General features: G+C 48.6%; 1 protein-coding gene across 3 annotated transcripts in view; it reads right to left on the reverse strand.

Moving 5' to 3' along the window:
- The window catches only part of SMAD3 (SMAD family member 3), a 119,540-nt gene that overhangs the window by 29,629 nt on the left and 73,430 nt on the right, over positions 1-16,481 (reverse strand). The window contains exon 1 of one of the 3 annotated variants that reach the window (XM_043555099.1): positions 4,252-4,415. The exons of the other annotated variants lie outside the window; for them this stretch is intronic. The gene's annotated coding sequence lies outside the window, so the exon portion shown is untranslated. Of the gene's footprint in view, positions 1-4,251; positions 4,416-16,481 lie in introns of those variants that run through there. 3 annotated transcript variants of the gene reach the window in all.

A 16,481-nucleotide genomic window follows, 5' to 3' on the forward strand; every position in this document is an offset into this window, starting at 1 on the left:
CCTAACATCTGAAACCCCCAGAACCAGGACACCTCACTCGACAGAGACTGGAGTAGACCCAGGAACTCACACCTGCTCAGGGGCCCGCAGGGGGTGAAAGGGCATGGAGTAGGTAGAAATGGGACCGCCTTGTAAACGTGCAACTCTGACACAAGACGGGTCACTAGGGCCAAGGTCGGGGTGTGGGGCGGGTTGTGATATGGTCTCTATAGGTTTTTTGCAGTTGAGGGATGGGAAGGAGCATCGAGGAGGACGACAGGTTTATTGCATCTGTAGGTCGAAAACTTCAGTTTGCCAGTTCCACATCCGATCCCGTCTGCATTTCATGGGCTGTTTTCTCTTGAGGATACAATGCTTGGCTGTCTCCCTGAAGAATTCTGGCATAGGAGGCTCCAGGCAAAGAAGAAGGAAGAGGGGGGAAAAGAGGAAAGAGGGCAAAGGGGAGGGGCTACGGGGGTAGGCAGAAGAGGCTGGTAGAGGGAAGGAAGAGAGGAGAAAGGGAGGGGTGAGGAATGGATGGTCAGGGGGAGGGAGGGGAGGAGGGAGGGAGAGGGTAAGAAATGTCCTTCCATTAAATACAACAACCTGAAAGGATGCGTCTATCTCTGTTGTGCCCAAGATAACAAGAGTGTAGACATGGAAACGTGGCCATATGGGAACAGACGTCAGAGTGGAGTGAGCTGAAACCAAGCACCTGTCAGAGGAAGCCAACAAAAGTGATTCCATTCGTGCCTCAGAACCTGGGAAAGACTCAGGAATTGGAGGCACCATACACTTCTCAAGAGGAGGATCCAACAGGAGGATGGGTTTAAAGTCTATGGAAAAGGCAGCCAGATCAGCTCTCCACCCTGAGCCCCTGCAAACAGGACCCCCCCCAATCCAGCGAGAGACAGGTTTATTCTCTGCAGAAAATGAACCAGAGAGCAGGGCTCTGGATGGGGCCACCAGGGCACAGCTAGGGGTGAAGGTCAGACGAGGGATGGAAACAGGATGTCGTAACTGATGTCTTGCTCACTCGGCACCCAGGACTGTGACGGGTAGGCCCGTGCCGACCCCCACCTGTGGAGAAATTAAACAGCTCAGCCCTTAAGACATGCAATACTGACATTTGGGGAACCCTCAACAAAACAGCCCGGTTCCTGCCAGCTCACCATATATATAGGGGAGCTTACCTGCCAACACATAACAGAGCATTCAATCTGCTTTCTACTGCTTCACTCTTACATATGAATGCACAGCCAGAACCCTCAGCCATTTAGAGAACGCCTCTAACACAAGGCACAGAGACAGAAATAAGGGGGCAGGGCGGGGGGGTGCGGGAGTGAGGAGGAAGTCTCAGACAATACAGGGAGCAGAAAAACCTTCAAACAAAATGAAACAAAAACTACTCTCAGGAAGAGAAAATATTACAATCCTAAAACAGGAACATTTACAAACTATGAAAAAAACTTTTGGAAATAAAAATTAATGGGAGTTAAAAATTGAGGAAAGACTTCTTCAAGTTTTCAACTGTATACACGAACTATTTATCAATGAGTTTTTAAAAATCAAAGGAAGCCCAGTGACCAAGTCAGTGCGGTAATGGCAAACGACTGATAAACACGTCAATGGAGCCTAACAGAGTCCAGAAATGGTTACGTATATATGGGCAGCTGATTTTCAACAAAGGTCCAAAGACCATTTAGTGGACAGAGGACCGTCTGTTCGACAAATGGTGCTGGAACAATGGGATGTCCATATGGGAGACAAATGAACTCCAACCTACAGCTTGCACCCTGTGCAAAAATTAATTGAAATGGGTCCGGAGATAAAGCCTGAAACCACAACTTTCAGGAGAATACACAGGAATACATGAGGAATCTCTGTGACCTTGGGGTAGACACACATTGCTTAGATACCACATCAGAAGCACATCCCACTAAAAAAGAAAGTTGACAAGTTGGACTTCATCATAATGTAAGCTCCTGGTCTTTGAATGGCATTGTTTGGAGAATAAAAAACCCTAAGTTAGGGGAAAATATTTGCAAAGCCTACATCTGATAAAGGGCCTGTTTCCAGAATAAAGAACTCTGAAAATTCAATATTGAGAAAAACAAGGGTGCCTGGGTGGCTCAATGGGTTGAGCATCTGACTTCAGCTTGGGTCATGATCTCACAGTTTGTGAGTTCCAGTCCCGCGTTGGGCTCTGTGCTGACAGCTCAGAGCCTGGATCCTGCTTCAGATTCTGTGTCTCCCTCTCTACCCCTCCCTGCTCATGCTATGTCTCTCTCTGTCTCAAAAATGAATAAATGTTAAAAAAAAAAAATTTCAGAAAAAGACAAACAACCCAACTGTAAAAAACAAAACAAAAACCAAAAACCAAAAAACAACAACAGGTAAATGATTTGAACAGACCCTCCACAAAAAGGTATAAAGATGGTCAATGAGCACATGAAATGATACCGGACATCACCCGTCATTAGAGAAGGGCAAATTTAAACCATGGTGAAACACCACTTCGTAATTGTTCGAATGGCTACAATTAAAGACCATGCCACATCCTGGTGAAAGCACGGAGAGACTAAAACTTCAGATGTTGTTGGGTGGGCATGTAAAATGGTGTAACTACTTTGGAAAACAGTTTGCAAGTGTCTTAAAAAGTCCAAAACATAAGCCTATCATATGATCCACCCATTCCACTAAGTGCTTCCCCAAAAGAAGTGAAAACACCCGTCCATTGGACGACCTGTGTACAAATGTCCACAGCAGCTTCGCCCGCAATAGCCCCAAACTGAAAACTACCCAACATTTATCATCAACAGGTGAATGGATAAACTGGAACGTATCCACACAAAGCAACACCACCCACCACTTCATGAAAACGAACATGATACACGCAACAACGCGGATGAATTTAAAAACGCTCATGCCCAGGGAAAGAAGCCAGACATGGTTCTGTTTATGTCAAATTACAGAGTAACTTAAAGGAAAAATGCAAACTTCTCCAGAGTGACAGAAAGCAGACCAGTGGTTGCCTGGGGTTGGGGTGAAGGGATGGGAGTGGGGGCTTATTAGGGGTTAAAGGCTATGTTGACTATCCCCATAGCAGTGCTGGTTTCACAGGTATACACAGATGTCAACATTTATCAAATTGTACACTTAAAGATATGTGCAGTTTGTTGTAGGTTACCCATTATTAAAAAAAATAATAATAAAAGGCAAGAGCTTTGGGGCTTTGGACTTGGATAAACCTGGATTCAAAGACTGACCGTGCTCGATAACCATATCAACTTAACCAAATTGCTCAAGGTCTTGGTCTTAATTTTTTTTATCATCTGAAATGTAAGCCCCTCCATTCAATTGCTGGAAAGACTAAGTGCTACTTGGTGCAGAAAGCCTTCAGCCTGGAGTCAGAACACAGTAACCAGCAGCCATCTACGGTCATTATTGTTTCTAGTAAGGCAAAAGTAAGGTACGCGGTAGGGAACTCAAAAACACCAGCCCCCTCCCCTGCTCTGACAAGTGGGTGCACAGCCTGGCTGTCCCCGGACAGGCTTCAGTTGGCCTGGTGCTTCTCATTTCCTCAAGGCTTCTGTGCTCTTTGACTCTCCGCACAGCCTGTGCACAGTGCTGTGCGGGTTATAAGGCAAGGCTCGTAGTGACTGTATATCGGTGTGTCTGAGATGTAAGGTTCCTCTCCTGGGATCACACAGCAGTCTGCATCGGGCTTCTGTGAAAGACCAGCAATCCTGGCTGCCAGGCTGGGCCCTGATGGCAGGGAGATCGTCCCTGTCTCCGGCTCACGAGCACGTGACCACCAGTCTGGCTTGGCAGTATTTTCCAGAAATCATCTGGCCCATGCCCCTGCTTCTGGGCCATACGACTCCCAGATGTACAACGGGGAGGGCATCTCGTTCACTTCTCCGTAGGCATCTGTAGCTACTCCTCTTGGTTCGGGGTCTGGGCCGCCCAGAGCCAGCCCTGGCAGGATTTCTCCTCTCTCCCTCTGTCCCACTCAAAATCCTCACCAATGTTTACCAGAGTCATAAGAGTGAACTGGGAGTTTCAGCTGCTGGATCTAATTTAGCTGATGTGTCCAGCACACACCCTCCCAAGCTTACGGGGCAGCGGGCCCATGTTAAGTAAATCCAATAAATAGGTCTTAATTCTGAGCTGATGTTACCACGAACATGCTCTGCTGCAGGAGAAGATCTATTTATGACCCGCTCTGTTCCCTGACCCAGCCCTTCCTTGTAGCCCAAAACCACTTACTTGCTGAGGCTAAGAGCACAGTCCCAGGAACTGGCCTTTGGGCCTCCTCCCCGTTTAGGATGGAGATCTCTTCCCACACCCAGTGGCTTCCTGATGAGAGACCTCCACGTCTTTCTCCAGCAACCCTTTCCAGCTCGTCTGACAGAGGTTTTAATCCTTAAATATATTCTTCACCAGCCGAACTATTTCCTGTGGCAGGAAATTAGGTTTCCTCCCATTGGCTCCAAGTGGGACCCGTGAAATATCCCAAAATGGTGGTGGGAGCCATAGCCAAGGATGTGGTCATGCCAGAGCCCAGAGCCGACGGTAAGGTAGAGACGGCCAGAGCATTCCCGGGGGACAGGGTGGGGCCGGGCCCACCTCCTGCCACAGGCCGTTCACATCCCCTGTTGCCAGTGATCTGCTACCCATAGCCATCTGGGGACAGCAAGAAACATCAGAGGATTTGGACACGGGGGTCCAGGAGAAGACTGGGAACAGAGCACACAGGTTCCAGAAGCACACCAAGATCTATTCAGCATGAACCACGTGCCAGGCACACTGCTATTACGTGAGAATGCAAAAATGGCAACGCGCCAGTATACCCCGCCTTCACCAAGCTCAGAGAACTTACGGGGCTTGCCTCAAGTCATATAACTGCCAGGATTCAAACCCAGGCTGGTGCTGAGAACCAGAGGAGAGGGAGGGTAAACAGTGCCTTTTCTGCTGTCCCACACCGCATGCCAATCAGGGAAACTGACCTCTTACCACTCAGCAGATACTGACTGAACACGACCACATGCGTCACATTTCCAGGCATGAGCCAAAGAAGTGAACAGAAAGCAAATTCACTGACATCGTCCTATTCCAGTTGAAACCAAGTTTATTTAACATGCACAGTACTAACCTTTCTAGCTTCTTTCAGAGACAACTTTTCTTTTTGGACTTGCCCGTTAAGTAGTAATAACAACAACAGTGACAGAAGTTATTACCACTACTATTTGCCAGGCACCGTGCTGGTCCCTCGATGACCATTGCAGATTGAACTAGTCACCTTGCCTGTATCCCTGCCCTTTGCTGGATGGCTCTGCCGCTCCTCCTAACCGTGGGTGTAGTGTATTTCCTCAGCCCTTGACCTCGGGCCAGGCTATGGACCAGCTTTGGCCCACGGAACAGGAGCAAAGGAGATCAGAGCCATCATGTGATTCTGCTGGTCTCTTCTCACATCTCACCTCAAGCAGAGCTCCCCCTCCACCTGGGCCCAGGATCTAACACGGGGGGACAGACAGAACCAGACCTGCACAAGGCACCAAGCCCATGCGAGGAACAGAAGCATGAGTCAGCACAAACAATGGTTGGTTTAAGCTCCTGAACTTTTGGAGCATTTGTTACTCAACGCTAGCTGACTGAGATAAATTTGCAGGTATCATTATCATCACATCCTGATGGAGAGAGAGAGTGCTTGCAAGCTTTCCCAGCTTTGCCTAGGCCCAAGGTGTGACACTTCTTTTCTTGACTCTAAATGGGGCATAAGGACCATTTCCTGACCTTGAATACGACACCAAGAGAAGAGGTGACCATTTCAGAAGGACTGGTTTTGTTTATGGAGAACCACCTACCTACAGACTTTTAGAATCCATTTGCATTACATGTGGACTTACTCCAATTACTAAACCAAATGTTAACTTTTTGAAGTGACTCAACTAGCACAGTAACCCCCAAAACCAAACCTTTGGTATCCCTTTCAACTCAATTTATTCTGTACTTTTTACATTGTTCCCCTAATATGTGCTATGTCTTAATGCAAGAAAAAGGGGTTATTTCCCATCTTGGGGTTGCTAGTTATACCACAAACCTACACCCATGCCCATTACTCCCCTGAACATGGGTGCTGCAGCTGACCGTTTGAGGCATTCCCCTCCCGCCCCAGTGGGATGAGGCCTCCCCTACCTCCTTCTGACAACAATCAAGCCATGTGTCTACTCACCTGCAATAAATTTTTTTTTTAAGTTTACTTACTTATTTTGAGAGAGAGTGAGAGGGAAAGAAAGAGGGAGAGAAAGAGGGGGAGAGGCAGAGAGAGAGGGAGAATCCCAACTTGGGGTATCATCTCACAAACCGTGAGATCGTGACCTGAGCCAAAATCAAGAGTCGGATGCTCAAGTGACTGAGCCACCCAGGGGCCCCTATACTATACTCTCCTTGAGCTTTGCATTATATGTGGGTTTTCTTTTTTTGTTTTGTTTTTCTGGTGCAAAATAAAAGCAAGGTTTGAGTGACTTCAAGTTTGGGTTATATGCTCACTCAGCAGACCGCCTAAGAAACAGACCATCTACCTCAGAAGGCAGAAAAAAATTGTGGAGACTTTAGAAGTCCCCTTTCATTGGTTCCACTTGGCCTGAGAGCTCTCCCTCTCTGCTGCTTCTTAGCACGCAACCATCAGAACATGCCCTTCCTTCTTCCGTGCCATGGACAACCCAGGACAACGATCTGACAGAGTAGCAAGTGAGAAAGCCCAGAAAACACTCCTGCTGAGAGGGTTATCTGATTTGGGGGTTCACCCAGGATCCATTCCCTTTGGTAAACATAGCTAACACCAAAGCATCCTTTGTTCTGGGCAGAACTTCTGCCGGGGGTTTTGTGCTGAGTCTCCTGGCTGCGGGTGACAAACCACAGAGCCCTAACACTCAGGGAACAAAGCGTCCTGGTCAGCTTAAGTCCTGGCTAAGTCGATGTCTGCCTGAAAACCCACTGTGGAGAACTACACATAGCTGGGACCTGAGGAGCCTTGAGAGGGTCTTGTCTATTCCCTTCCTCTCATGGCTGAGGAAACAGAATGATGGATTAAGCACCTCCAGGTCACCCAGCAAATGAACACAGAGTGAGCAGATGGCTTCCCAACCTTCATTTCACCGGAGCCAGCCTCCCCACTGATGAAGTCTGTAATGTGTATGAGTCCACTTTCCCACCCTGGGAAGTCGAGTACAATCAAACGTCACTCTTTCCTTGTTGCAACTGCATCTTAAGCGGCCTGAAGGTCTCACTCTTCAGGACTAATGTCCAAAAGCAGGACAGCACAATTGATGACTCTGGTGAAGGGAGAATACCGTACTTCCTGTCCTACCACGACAACTTTCTGAGGCTTGAAATTATACTAACACAAAAAGTGACAAACCAAAAATTGAGCCATACATGGAATATACTATTCCCAGACACTTGCAGAGTTTTCTTTGGTGGTTGGAGTTTAAATAAAAAACACTCCCAACACCAGCCTGTTGTCGTCACTTGGTGCCGTAAAGAAGGACCCCGGCTAGATGAAGGCTGTGGTAGGGTAGGTTCTGGATAACTGAGGTTTCGTTATGAGCTCTGCCACAGGGACCACATGCTCTCGCCCAGTTTCGGAAGCGTTCTCGGTAGGTTCTGAAAGTAGAAGCGTGTTTTTTAATGATCCAGGTTAGACTGGCGTACGAGGAGTTCCAGGATTTCACAACCCTCGACACCAGTCACTGAACCACTTCCACCAAGAACAACTCAATTTCCATCTGAACTTGCAAATGGATAATATCCGATGCCTCGGGCTGCCAAATTCAGTGAACACCCAATAAAATGCCAGGCTGAAGCCCCCAGTGCTTTGCCCCAGAGCAGAGGCTACCCTTTTCTCCACTTCTCTGCACTGTATCTAGGGCTCCCCTCTCCCTGCCAGTCTTCCAAGGCAGTCTGCTCAGGTCTGTGATGAGTACCCCCTTGCAGATGAGTCCTCCGTGTGGGCCCCAGAGGTTCAAAGAGCACCCTCGGCAGACTCTCAAAGGAGGAACACCTCGCCTGCCCTCTGTGAGGGCCCAGACCCTATGGGAAACACATGGAGATCATCAGGACCTCAGGGCTTCCTTCCTCCCCAGGGGCCAAGGGTGGGCACAGAATGTGCGCTTCCTGGGAAAAACAGAAGGCTGATTTATGGAAAGAGCTCAGCTTAATTATGATCATCTGTAAAGCACACGTACATCAAGACCTTTTCAACATGCGGCTGGAAGGCGAGCCCTACTGTTTATCAACCTCAGCTCTCCCGACATTTGGGGCCAGATGATTCTTTGGGGGTGGGGGGGGTGGGAACTATTATGTGTACTGTAGCATGTTTAGCAGCATTCCTGGTCTCTACCCACTAGATGCCGCTCCCAGCCCCAGTTGTGATAACCAAAAGTGTCCCCACATATTGCCCAATGTCCCCCAGGGGGCGAATTCACTCTTCTGGGTCCCTTGAGAACTTGTGGGTTACAGAAATGCTCTGGGATTGGTTGGGGTGGGGGACAGAAACAATTCACAGCTCAGAGCAGGTGTCTACCTGGCACTTCTCCCTCCTGTGTGGTGGGTATGCTCTCACTTTACAGGTAAAAGGTTCATGTGATGTTGGGGGATATGCCTAAAGTTACCTAGAGAGGCAAGCAGCAATGCCTGGCATTGAATCTGGCTGTTACACCCCAAACCCAGCTCCTATGATCTCAAAACACAATGTGCACCCTGTTAGAATGATCAGATTCTCCGTGGGCTCTGATGAGACAGCTGTCCTTGTTCCCTCTCTTCCTCCACACAAAGAAAATAGTTAAGTCTTAGGGGAGGAGGAGGTTTCTTTGGAAATCTATTTAACACCCTTGGTTTTCGAAAGCTTTTTTTTTCTCCAAGCACCAGCTTGACGGGGTAGGGGTGCTTTTTCTTGGGGATCAACAGGATCCCAGAGACTTTAGGTCACAATTGGAAGAGGCTAGAGATCTGGGTTGGTGTCTGGTTACTGGAAGAAGGGAAAAGAGTAGTTCCCAGGATTCACAGAACTTTCTGGATCACCATTTCACCCTGCCAGTTAACATTCACTCCGAGTGGAATTAAGCCTGAAGATCATTTGTTTGTTTTTAAAGAGATCACTCACAGACCTTCCCGGACACTCACAGCCCTTGGAAATGTTCTGATGGGCTTAAGGCAAAAAGCCCATTTCAGCCCAACTTTTGTTACAACCCCCATCCTCAAAGCTCAGCTCATAAAATACAGGGAACTTGAAACAGAATCATAAATCCAGGTGTGTTTAGATACCTCTTCCTAATCTCTTGGGTGCTTCGGGCCTTGGGCCCTCCTACAGCCCTGTCCTACAGCAGGGCTGTTAACCTGACCAACACTTGTAGGCTCTGTTCCCAAATTGCTTTTGGGAAACAGATGGATTTGTATTTCAATTCAGGAAAAGACAAAATAAAAATAAAATGCCAAGCTCTATCTACAGGACAGAAACAACCAGAACAGAAAGGATTCCTTGTCTCTAGGACAATGTGATGTTCCAGGTCGGGAAACAAAAATGACCAGTTAGGGAAAGAAAGATCTTTACTAGCCTCCAAAATCTAACTTTGGGGGAAAAGGCAAAAAGAAAAGAAAAAGACTATTAGATAATTACCTTGGCTTAGACCCTTGTCTCTGCAAAGGGTACGATGTGGGGGAGGCGGGTAAGAGGGAGTAGGATGGGGGCAGGAGGGGGGGGGGTGCTCAAGTACAGATCTTGACCTTCCACTAATAAATGCCTTAAGACTGAGAAATATCTTTGCTCCTTAAAAAATAAAAAGGGCAGGGCACCAGAAAGTCACCTCCCCTGACAACTGCTATTTCCCCTGTCTTATCTGCCAGTGAACTTCAACATTAGCTCACTTCACTAAACAAACAATTCTTATTACAGGACTCTTAGTCATTCTGTTTTTCACTTTCTTCCACAAAGCAGAAACCATTAAGGTCTGAGTATCCTCTCCGGGCCGTCTTTTCCCAGACCCAGTTCCCAGCCTCCCACCTCCTGCGCCATCAGGTTTGCATGAATAGAGCCCCGTGAATCACTTCCTGTGGGCAGACTGCACGTTTAGGGGTGGGATTGTCTTTCTTCTTTCATTTTTCTTCTTTTTTTTTTTGAGAAGATTCTCACAGACATTTGGGGTTAAACAAGTGGAACCAGGTGATGGTGATAATAACCGGCTGCCTCATTCTATCAAAACACATCAAAGTTTCCAAAGACTTCTAGAAAACATCGGGCTGGTGTTCGTGTCTAGGGCATTTGCGGGGGGGGGGGGGGGGGGGGGGCAGAGGTGAAGAGGGCAAGTAAGGAGGTTTTGTGTTAATTGCATGGTTTTGACTTCCTTAATTATGAGTCACTGGCCAGGGAGATAAAACAATGTCACTAATGTTGGAGAACATGTGAAGGGTAAACAGGGCAATGCAGGGGACATTCCATGGGAGAGGCAGTGCTGGCTCCAACTCCAATGTTACAATTCCTAGCAAGATACCATACAATACGGGCTCGAAAAGGAACTTCCCCGTGTTTCAGTCTTAACCACATTTATAACTCTTGCCCTGTTTGGAGCTGGAAGTGAGGGAGGGGTGGAAAATGATCACAGGTCTAGAAAAAGTCAGTTTAAGGACCATGAAGTTAAATGGCTACCTCTGTACATAGAAAATACAGCATTTGCAGGCCACCAATTTCTGACCTTCCACAAACTCTCTCCTCCTATCTGGACCAAAGCTTTACCAGCTCACAGAAGCACTTTGCATCTAACCTGTAACAAAGAATGGGTGTCTGTATGTTCTGGGCATCCCGATCTTGAGGACAGATAATCAACCAATTAGCATTCCTTTCTGTCTAAGGGGACAGACTTCCTATTGTACCTTAACAAAAGGTTCGGGTTCATTGGGGGCAATTTCACCTAAGGCAGCAAAGAACCCCTATGGGCAGGAAGATAAGAATTCCAAGCCAACAAGGAAGGACTTTAGAGAGCCAGGCAAGCACTTAAAATGCCAGAGTGGCAAAAGCCTGCCACTGAATGGCTCTTGGCTGAAAGCTGCATCTCAAGGCAGGAGCACAGAAAGACTTCCAGGTGACGAAGTCCTGGGCATTTACCACTCTCTCCATGATCAGCCCACCCAGTCCCAGCCAAGATTCGCACTGGGACCCACCCACTCACCCCCTCGTCAGACCCCCAGTTCGCAGACAGCAGACAGATGTGTCAAGGCCTGGTCTATAGGCCCAGAAATTCAGTGCTTAACCCGCCCAAGCAGCAGAGGTAACATGCTGCAGCCACAGCATCTGAACACGGGGCTTCTGTGTCCCGGAGCCAGAGATCTGCAGCCAGTGGCAGCATGCCAATAAGACACGTGGGTCCAGAGACTCTCTTCAGCCCTCTGACAGGCCTCACTATGCCTCTAGATCAAAACTCATCCCATTCTGTGGCTCCTTCTGCAGAATGCCCTCTATGGGTCCTCCTTCCTCAAAGTCTCATCTCTATTGTCCCATACTCACCTACCTCAGCACTTAGCACCCAGGGCCTGGTGCGGTTAAGTAACTTCCATGTGTTTCTGGCTTCTCTTCCCAATGAAGACAGGAGCCCCTCGAGGGCAAGGAGACCCAACTTAGCTTTCCCGGTACCCAGGATGGAGCACTGGCTTACATGTTACATTTGCTCACAAGCAGGTCATGATAATGGAATTATTCCTCTGGGCCTCAACCATCAGAAGATGTAGGAAACAAAAACCTCGGCTGCACCCCAGCCTTATGAACCCAATCAAGACATCAAGCCCCATGGCAGAGGGATCCACAGCCTCACATTACTGCCAGAGACCTAGTATCAGAAACATTCTGTAAACCAGCAGCTGTTTTGTTTTTTTTAAGGTTATTTTGAGAGAGTGTGCACACAAGGGTAGGGGGAGGGGCAGAGAGAATGGAAAAGAGAGAGAATCCTAGGCAGGCTCCCCATGGTCAGCACAGAGCCCGAGGCAGGCCTCGAACTCGCAAACCATGAGATCGTGGCCTGAGCAGAATCGACTGAGCCACATGGCAGCCCCCTGCCAACAGCTCACCTTGAGAGATGCGGGTCAAAACAGCCCACCTGCGGCGCTGAAGCCACCAGTGGGGAAGTGCGGGAGTTAAAATGCTTTGGAGAAAGGAAGTTCCTCCCACTTCCCCTGCCACACCAGAGAAAGAGAGGGACAGGCACACGAAGTCATCGGTGGCTAAGACTATGGGCAGTCATTAGTTAGGAGGCCTTGCAATAAATCTGCTAAACAAATGTCTGTTGAATGTAAATTGTATCAGCTGTAGAGTCAGCAGAGTTGAAGGCACACAGACCCCCGGGCCGAGTATAGTATGCTGCTATATAACGATGGGGTCAATCCACCTGCAGTGGCTCACTGCCTTCTAAGCGCTGACATCCCACATACCTACGGGAGCACACTCGCAGCCGAAAGTAGCTTAAAGGTGGCCACGTTCCTTTACTGCCACTAGGCACGCAGGCCTCGGACAGACCAAAGCTGAATCGTCGATGGAAGCAGAGCAAATATGTGATCAAGATGGAGAACTGCCACCAAAATTCCCTTCTTCTCTACCAGAAATGGGACAACAGCGGTGAGGGTGAGAGAAAACATCAGGCTTTGACTTTCTGTGAGTGAGAAGGGAAACAAACAAACCACGCCCCCCCCCCCCCCCCCCCCCCCCAATGTCAGCAAACCTGCGGCAGTCACAGCTAGGACGAGATCTGAAGGAATTATGTGGATATCCAACAACTTGCTGAGAGAGAAGGTGGCTTCAAATGAGAACGGTGGGGGAGGCTGTGGAACCGCTGACCTCTGAAGCCAGAGGTCGCACAGGGAGTGTGATGGCCCACAGACCTGCTCACACCTGGGCGGGTTTGGCGGAAATCCATCCGGACACTGAGGGCACACAGATGACCTCTCGTACTATCATCCAGGCTCAGGAACCACACGACTGGGGTGTGGAGGGGTAGGAGGTGGGGAGGGCTCTAAAGGGCAGCCATTTCATAGCCGCCCCCCGGCTTTTCCCCTACACATGAAGAAACTGGGGCTCAGGAGGGCACAGTATCTACCCAAAGGTCCTTCTGAGCCGACGCTGGTGTGAATCTATGATCCCAAACTATCTGGGACCCAAAATGGAAATCACAGCTGTCAGCTAGCAAAGCAGCAAATACCACAACAAAGGGCAGGGGCGCCCAGCAAGAGAAGGAAGGCCAGAGCCAGCCGTTGCTGTGCAGGACTGCGTTCTTGCATCCAGTGCTCCTCCAGCTGTTGGGGCCCCAGTGCTATCAAGGCCTGTATTTCAAGTAAGCCAGGGGCCCATCTCCCTGGGCCGTTTAAACAGCTCTTTCTCCTCCTTCCTTGGCCAGAGCAGCAGAACACCACGCCACGGGGCCTGGATTGTTTGGTAACAATGGAGGGAATATTAAACAAGGGCTGAAGACAGGAAGTGAATCACAGACTTCTCAAACAGGCTCCTTGGAAGGAACAGGGCAGCAGGAAGGGCTGCAGGAGGCTGGGCCACTCACAGGGCCGAGTGGAGTGAGAGGGAAGGTTCCTGGGAGTTCTCTTGCCCCACAATAGGGTGCCTCAAACCTCGGCCTGCCTGTCACCAGGGAGCTGCTTCATGCGTCAGGCAAGATCAAAGTCCTGAGTCACCCCTGCCACCTCTTGAGGTATCCGAGGTTCTCTGTCCCCTCCATCAGGCAGGAGGAGGGGGTCAAGCTGGTTCTCCAAATGCCGACCCAACTTTCAACTTTATCCCCACACCCTTTAAAAAAGTCCAAACCTGAGACTGGGTGGCTGCAGGCTCTCCCAGCAGGGGGAATGGGCTGGGCTCAGAGCATCCATTAGTTAAATGGGGATGTTCTACACACACACACACACACACACACACACACACACACGCACACACGCACACACACGTGCACGCAAATAGCTGAGCAGGACTTCAGACTGCATCTAACTGACCGAGAGAAATGTCTTCTCCTGCCTCCCACCCCCAGGTCGGCACTAATTCCCACTCAGCCCTGGTGCCATGGCACAACCAGCCCCAGCACCATCTCTCACGTTCAGGTCCCACCTCCACAGACTGACCACCTGCCCTGGGCCCAAACAGCACCTTGCAAGTCTACCTATGCCAGAATTCTGTCCTGTTTTAATAGCATCTGCACAGAGCGTAGACGTACACACGGCTGCTCTGAGCAGCCACAGGGAGAGGGCTTGATCAGCAGGTCTATGTTAACTGAGGGCCTAGTATGGGCAAGGCCCTAGTATGTGCAAGAAAGCTTTCTTAACTGTGAAAAGGATCAAGGACTCATGGACCAAACTAGAAAACATTTAAGCATCTGGGTGCAAGAGCAGGGGCAAGGGCACCCCATGGTTTGTGCAAATCTGCCCTCATTTTTGCCCGATAGGCATGTTTTCTTCACTTCATCTTGCTTTTCCCACACCTACCTCACCTTCATTAAAACAACACTGACCAGTTATCTTCTATAAGCAAGTTCTTTGCTAAGTACTTTATATGAATAGCCTCTAATCCTACTTCCCAAAAGACAATGAAGTTCAGAGAGGTTAAGATTCTACCACGAGGTCACACAGCAAGAGAACATAATCAACCTTCAACTCCAAACATGAAAGCCCAGGGTCTTCCCACTGTGTCATGCTATTGCCCTGCACGGCCACTTGCCTTGAAGGGGATCAAGTAGAAACAAGAGGAGACTGGGAACCAGGACATGGATCCCAACTCTGGCTCCTCTCTGCCACCTGGGTGACCTCAGGTAAGATGCCCTATCTTCCAGGGCTGGTTCCCTCACTGGGACAATAGTGCTATCTAGGAAGGCTGTCAAGGGGCTCACACGAGAGGCTACAAACGCCAATCTTTCATACACTAAATGCTATCACCTTTCATTCATGTGCCCAAAAATACTGCCCAACAAGACAGATCATTCACCCCTGAATTTTCAACTTACTCCTGGGATAAGCTGGTGACAAGCTCAGGAGACTGTGAGCCATGAGAATACTCTAGAAACATCTGGGGACAATTTATGTTTCTTGTGTTTTTTTTTTTTTAATAGTACAAGCAGCTTTCAGCCAAGGCTGAAAGATGAACAACTTCTTTCCCAAGCCTCCAAAATTTTTCCAGGTGCTCCTGAAGTTCCTACCCTCATTGATTAAGATCTTAGGCAGTTGCCTGGGTCCCCCAAATCCCAGTTCTGGTATTAGTGACTCTGTGTCAGTTATTCCCACTGTCTGAACCTCAGCACTCATCTGTAAAATGGACAGGTCGGATGAGGTATGTCTGAGGTCCCTTCTCTGACGATCTGTGACTGCTGGAGGCTCACTGGCTTTTTGCACAAATAAGAGACTGTTTAGTGACCTTCTCCTGAGAGAAATGAAAAAGAAAGCGTACATCAAATTCCCCAGAAACACGGTGTTGGGCACCTGTTAGGGGCTGCCCAAATGCTAGAAACAAAACCGCCATGGTGAACTCCCACCCCTACCTCGTGTGCGTGGCTTTGTGAGGCTGAGGGAATCCGTGAGGCTAACCTGCTGCCTGCACACCACCCCCATCACACAGTGCTCTGGGCAGGAATCACAGGACGGCAGAAACTACAAATGCTGGACCACACAAGAACCGAGAGCAGGGAAGGCAGGGAACTCATCCAGTTCTAAAGAGCTGGAAAACGAGGTCAGACCCCGAGAAGACTGTGGGAGGCAAGACTTCAACAATTTTGCAAGGATGGCACAGTTTTTTGTCTCAACGCACACGACAGCCCTATCACATGTGGGACGTGGTGCCACTAACTGCTGATCGAACCTCGTGAGCAAATCAGCTCCTGGCTGTGACCTGAAGTCCTTTGTGCTCGGCAAGTACTACTTGCAAATACTTACAGATTTAATGAAGTGAAAATTCAGGGCCAAAGGAGTTCTATACAAAGATTTGCTCTTCCAAAGCATACTTAATAAGATACTCCTCCATACGAAACTTTAAAAACAAAAACAAAACAAAACCCAAACATACAAGTTCCCCATTGACGCATTTTATGTAGATGGCTTACTTCTGATGTCCTTAGCTGAAATTCTTTGCTTATTTAAACATTAAGATCAAAACTCCTGTTTACATCTGTACAATGAAGGATCACCCAGCCGTGAAAAGGAATTCATGATTGCAACAGGCAAGAACACAGAAGAATCTGAAAATAATTATGCTATGGGAAAGAAAGCTGACCCCTCCCCCAAGAAAAGATTACATCCTCTATGATTCCATTAGTGTAAGATTTTAGAAAATTAAAAACTAATGTACAGTGACAGAAAGCAGATCAGTGATTGCCTGGGGCCTGGTGAAATTACAAAGGGGCAGGAGGAGACTTTGGGGGTGACAGACATGTTCATTATCTTGATTGTGGTGATAGTTCCATGGGTGCACACAT

The sequence above is a fragment of the Prionailurus bengalensis genome, chromosome B3 (assembly GCF_016509475.1).
Source record: "Prionailurus bengalensis isolate Pbe53 chromosome B3, Fcat_Pben_1.1_paternal_pri, whole genome shotgun sequence".
Taxonomy (NCBI): Eukaryota; Metazoa; Chordata; class Mammalia; order Carnivora; family Felidae; genus Prionailurus; species Prionailurus bengalensis.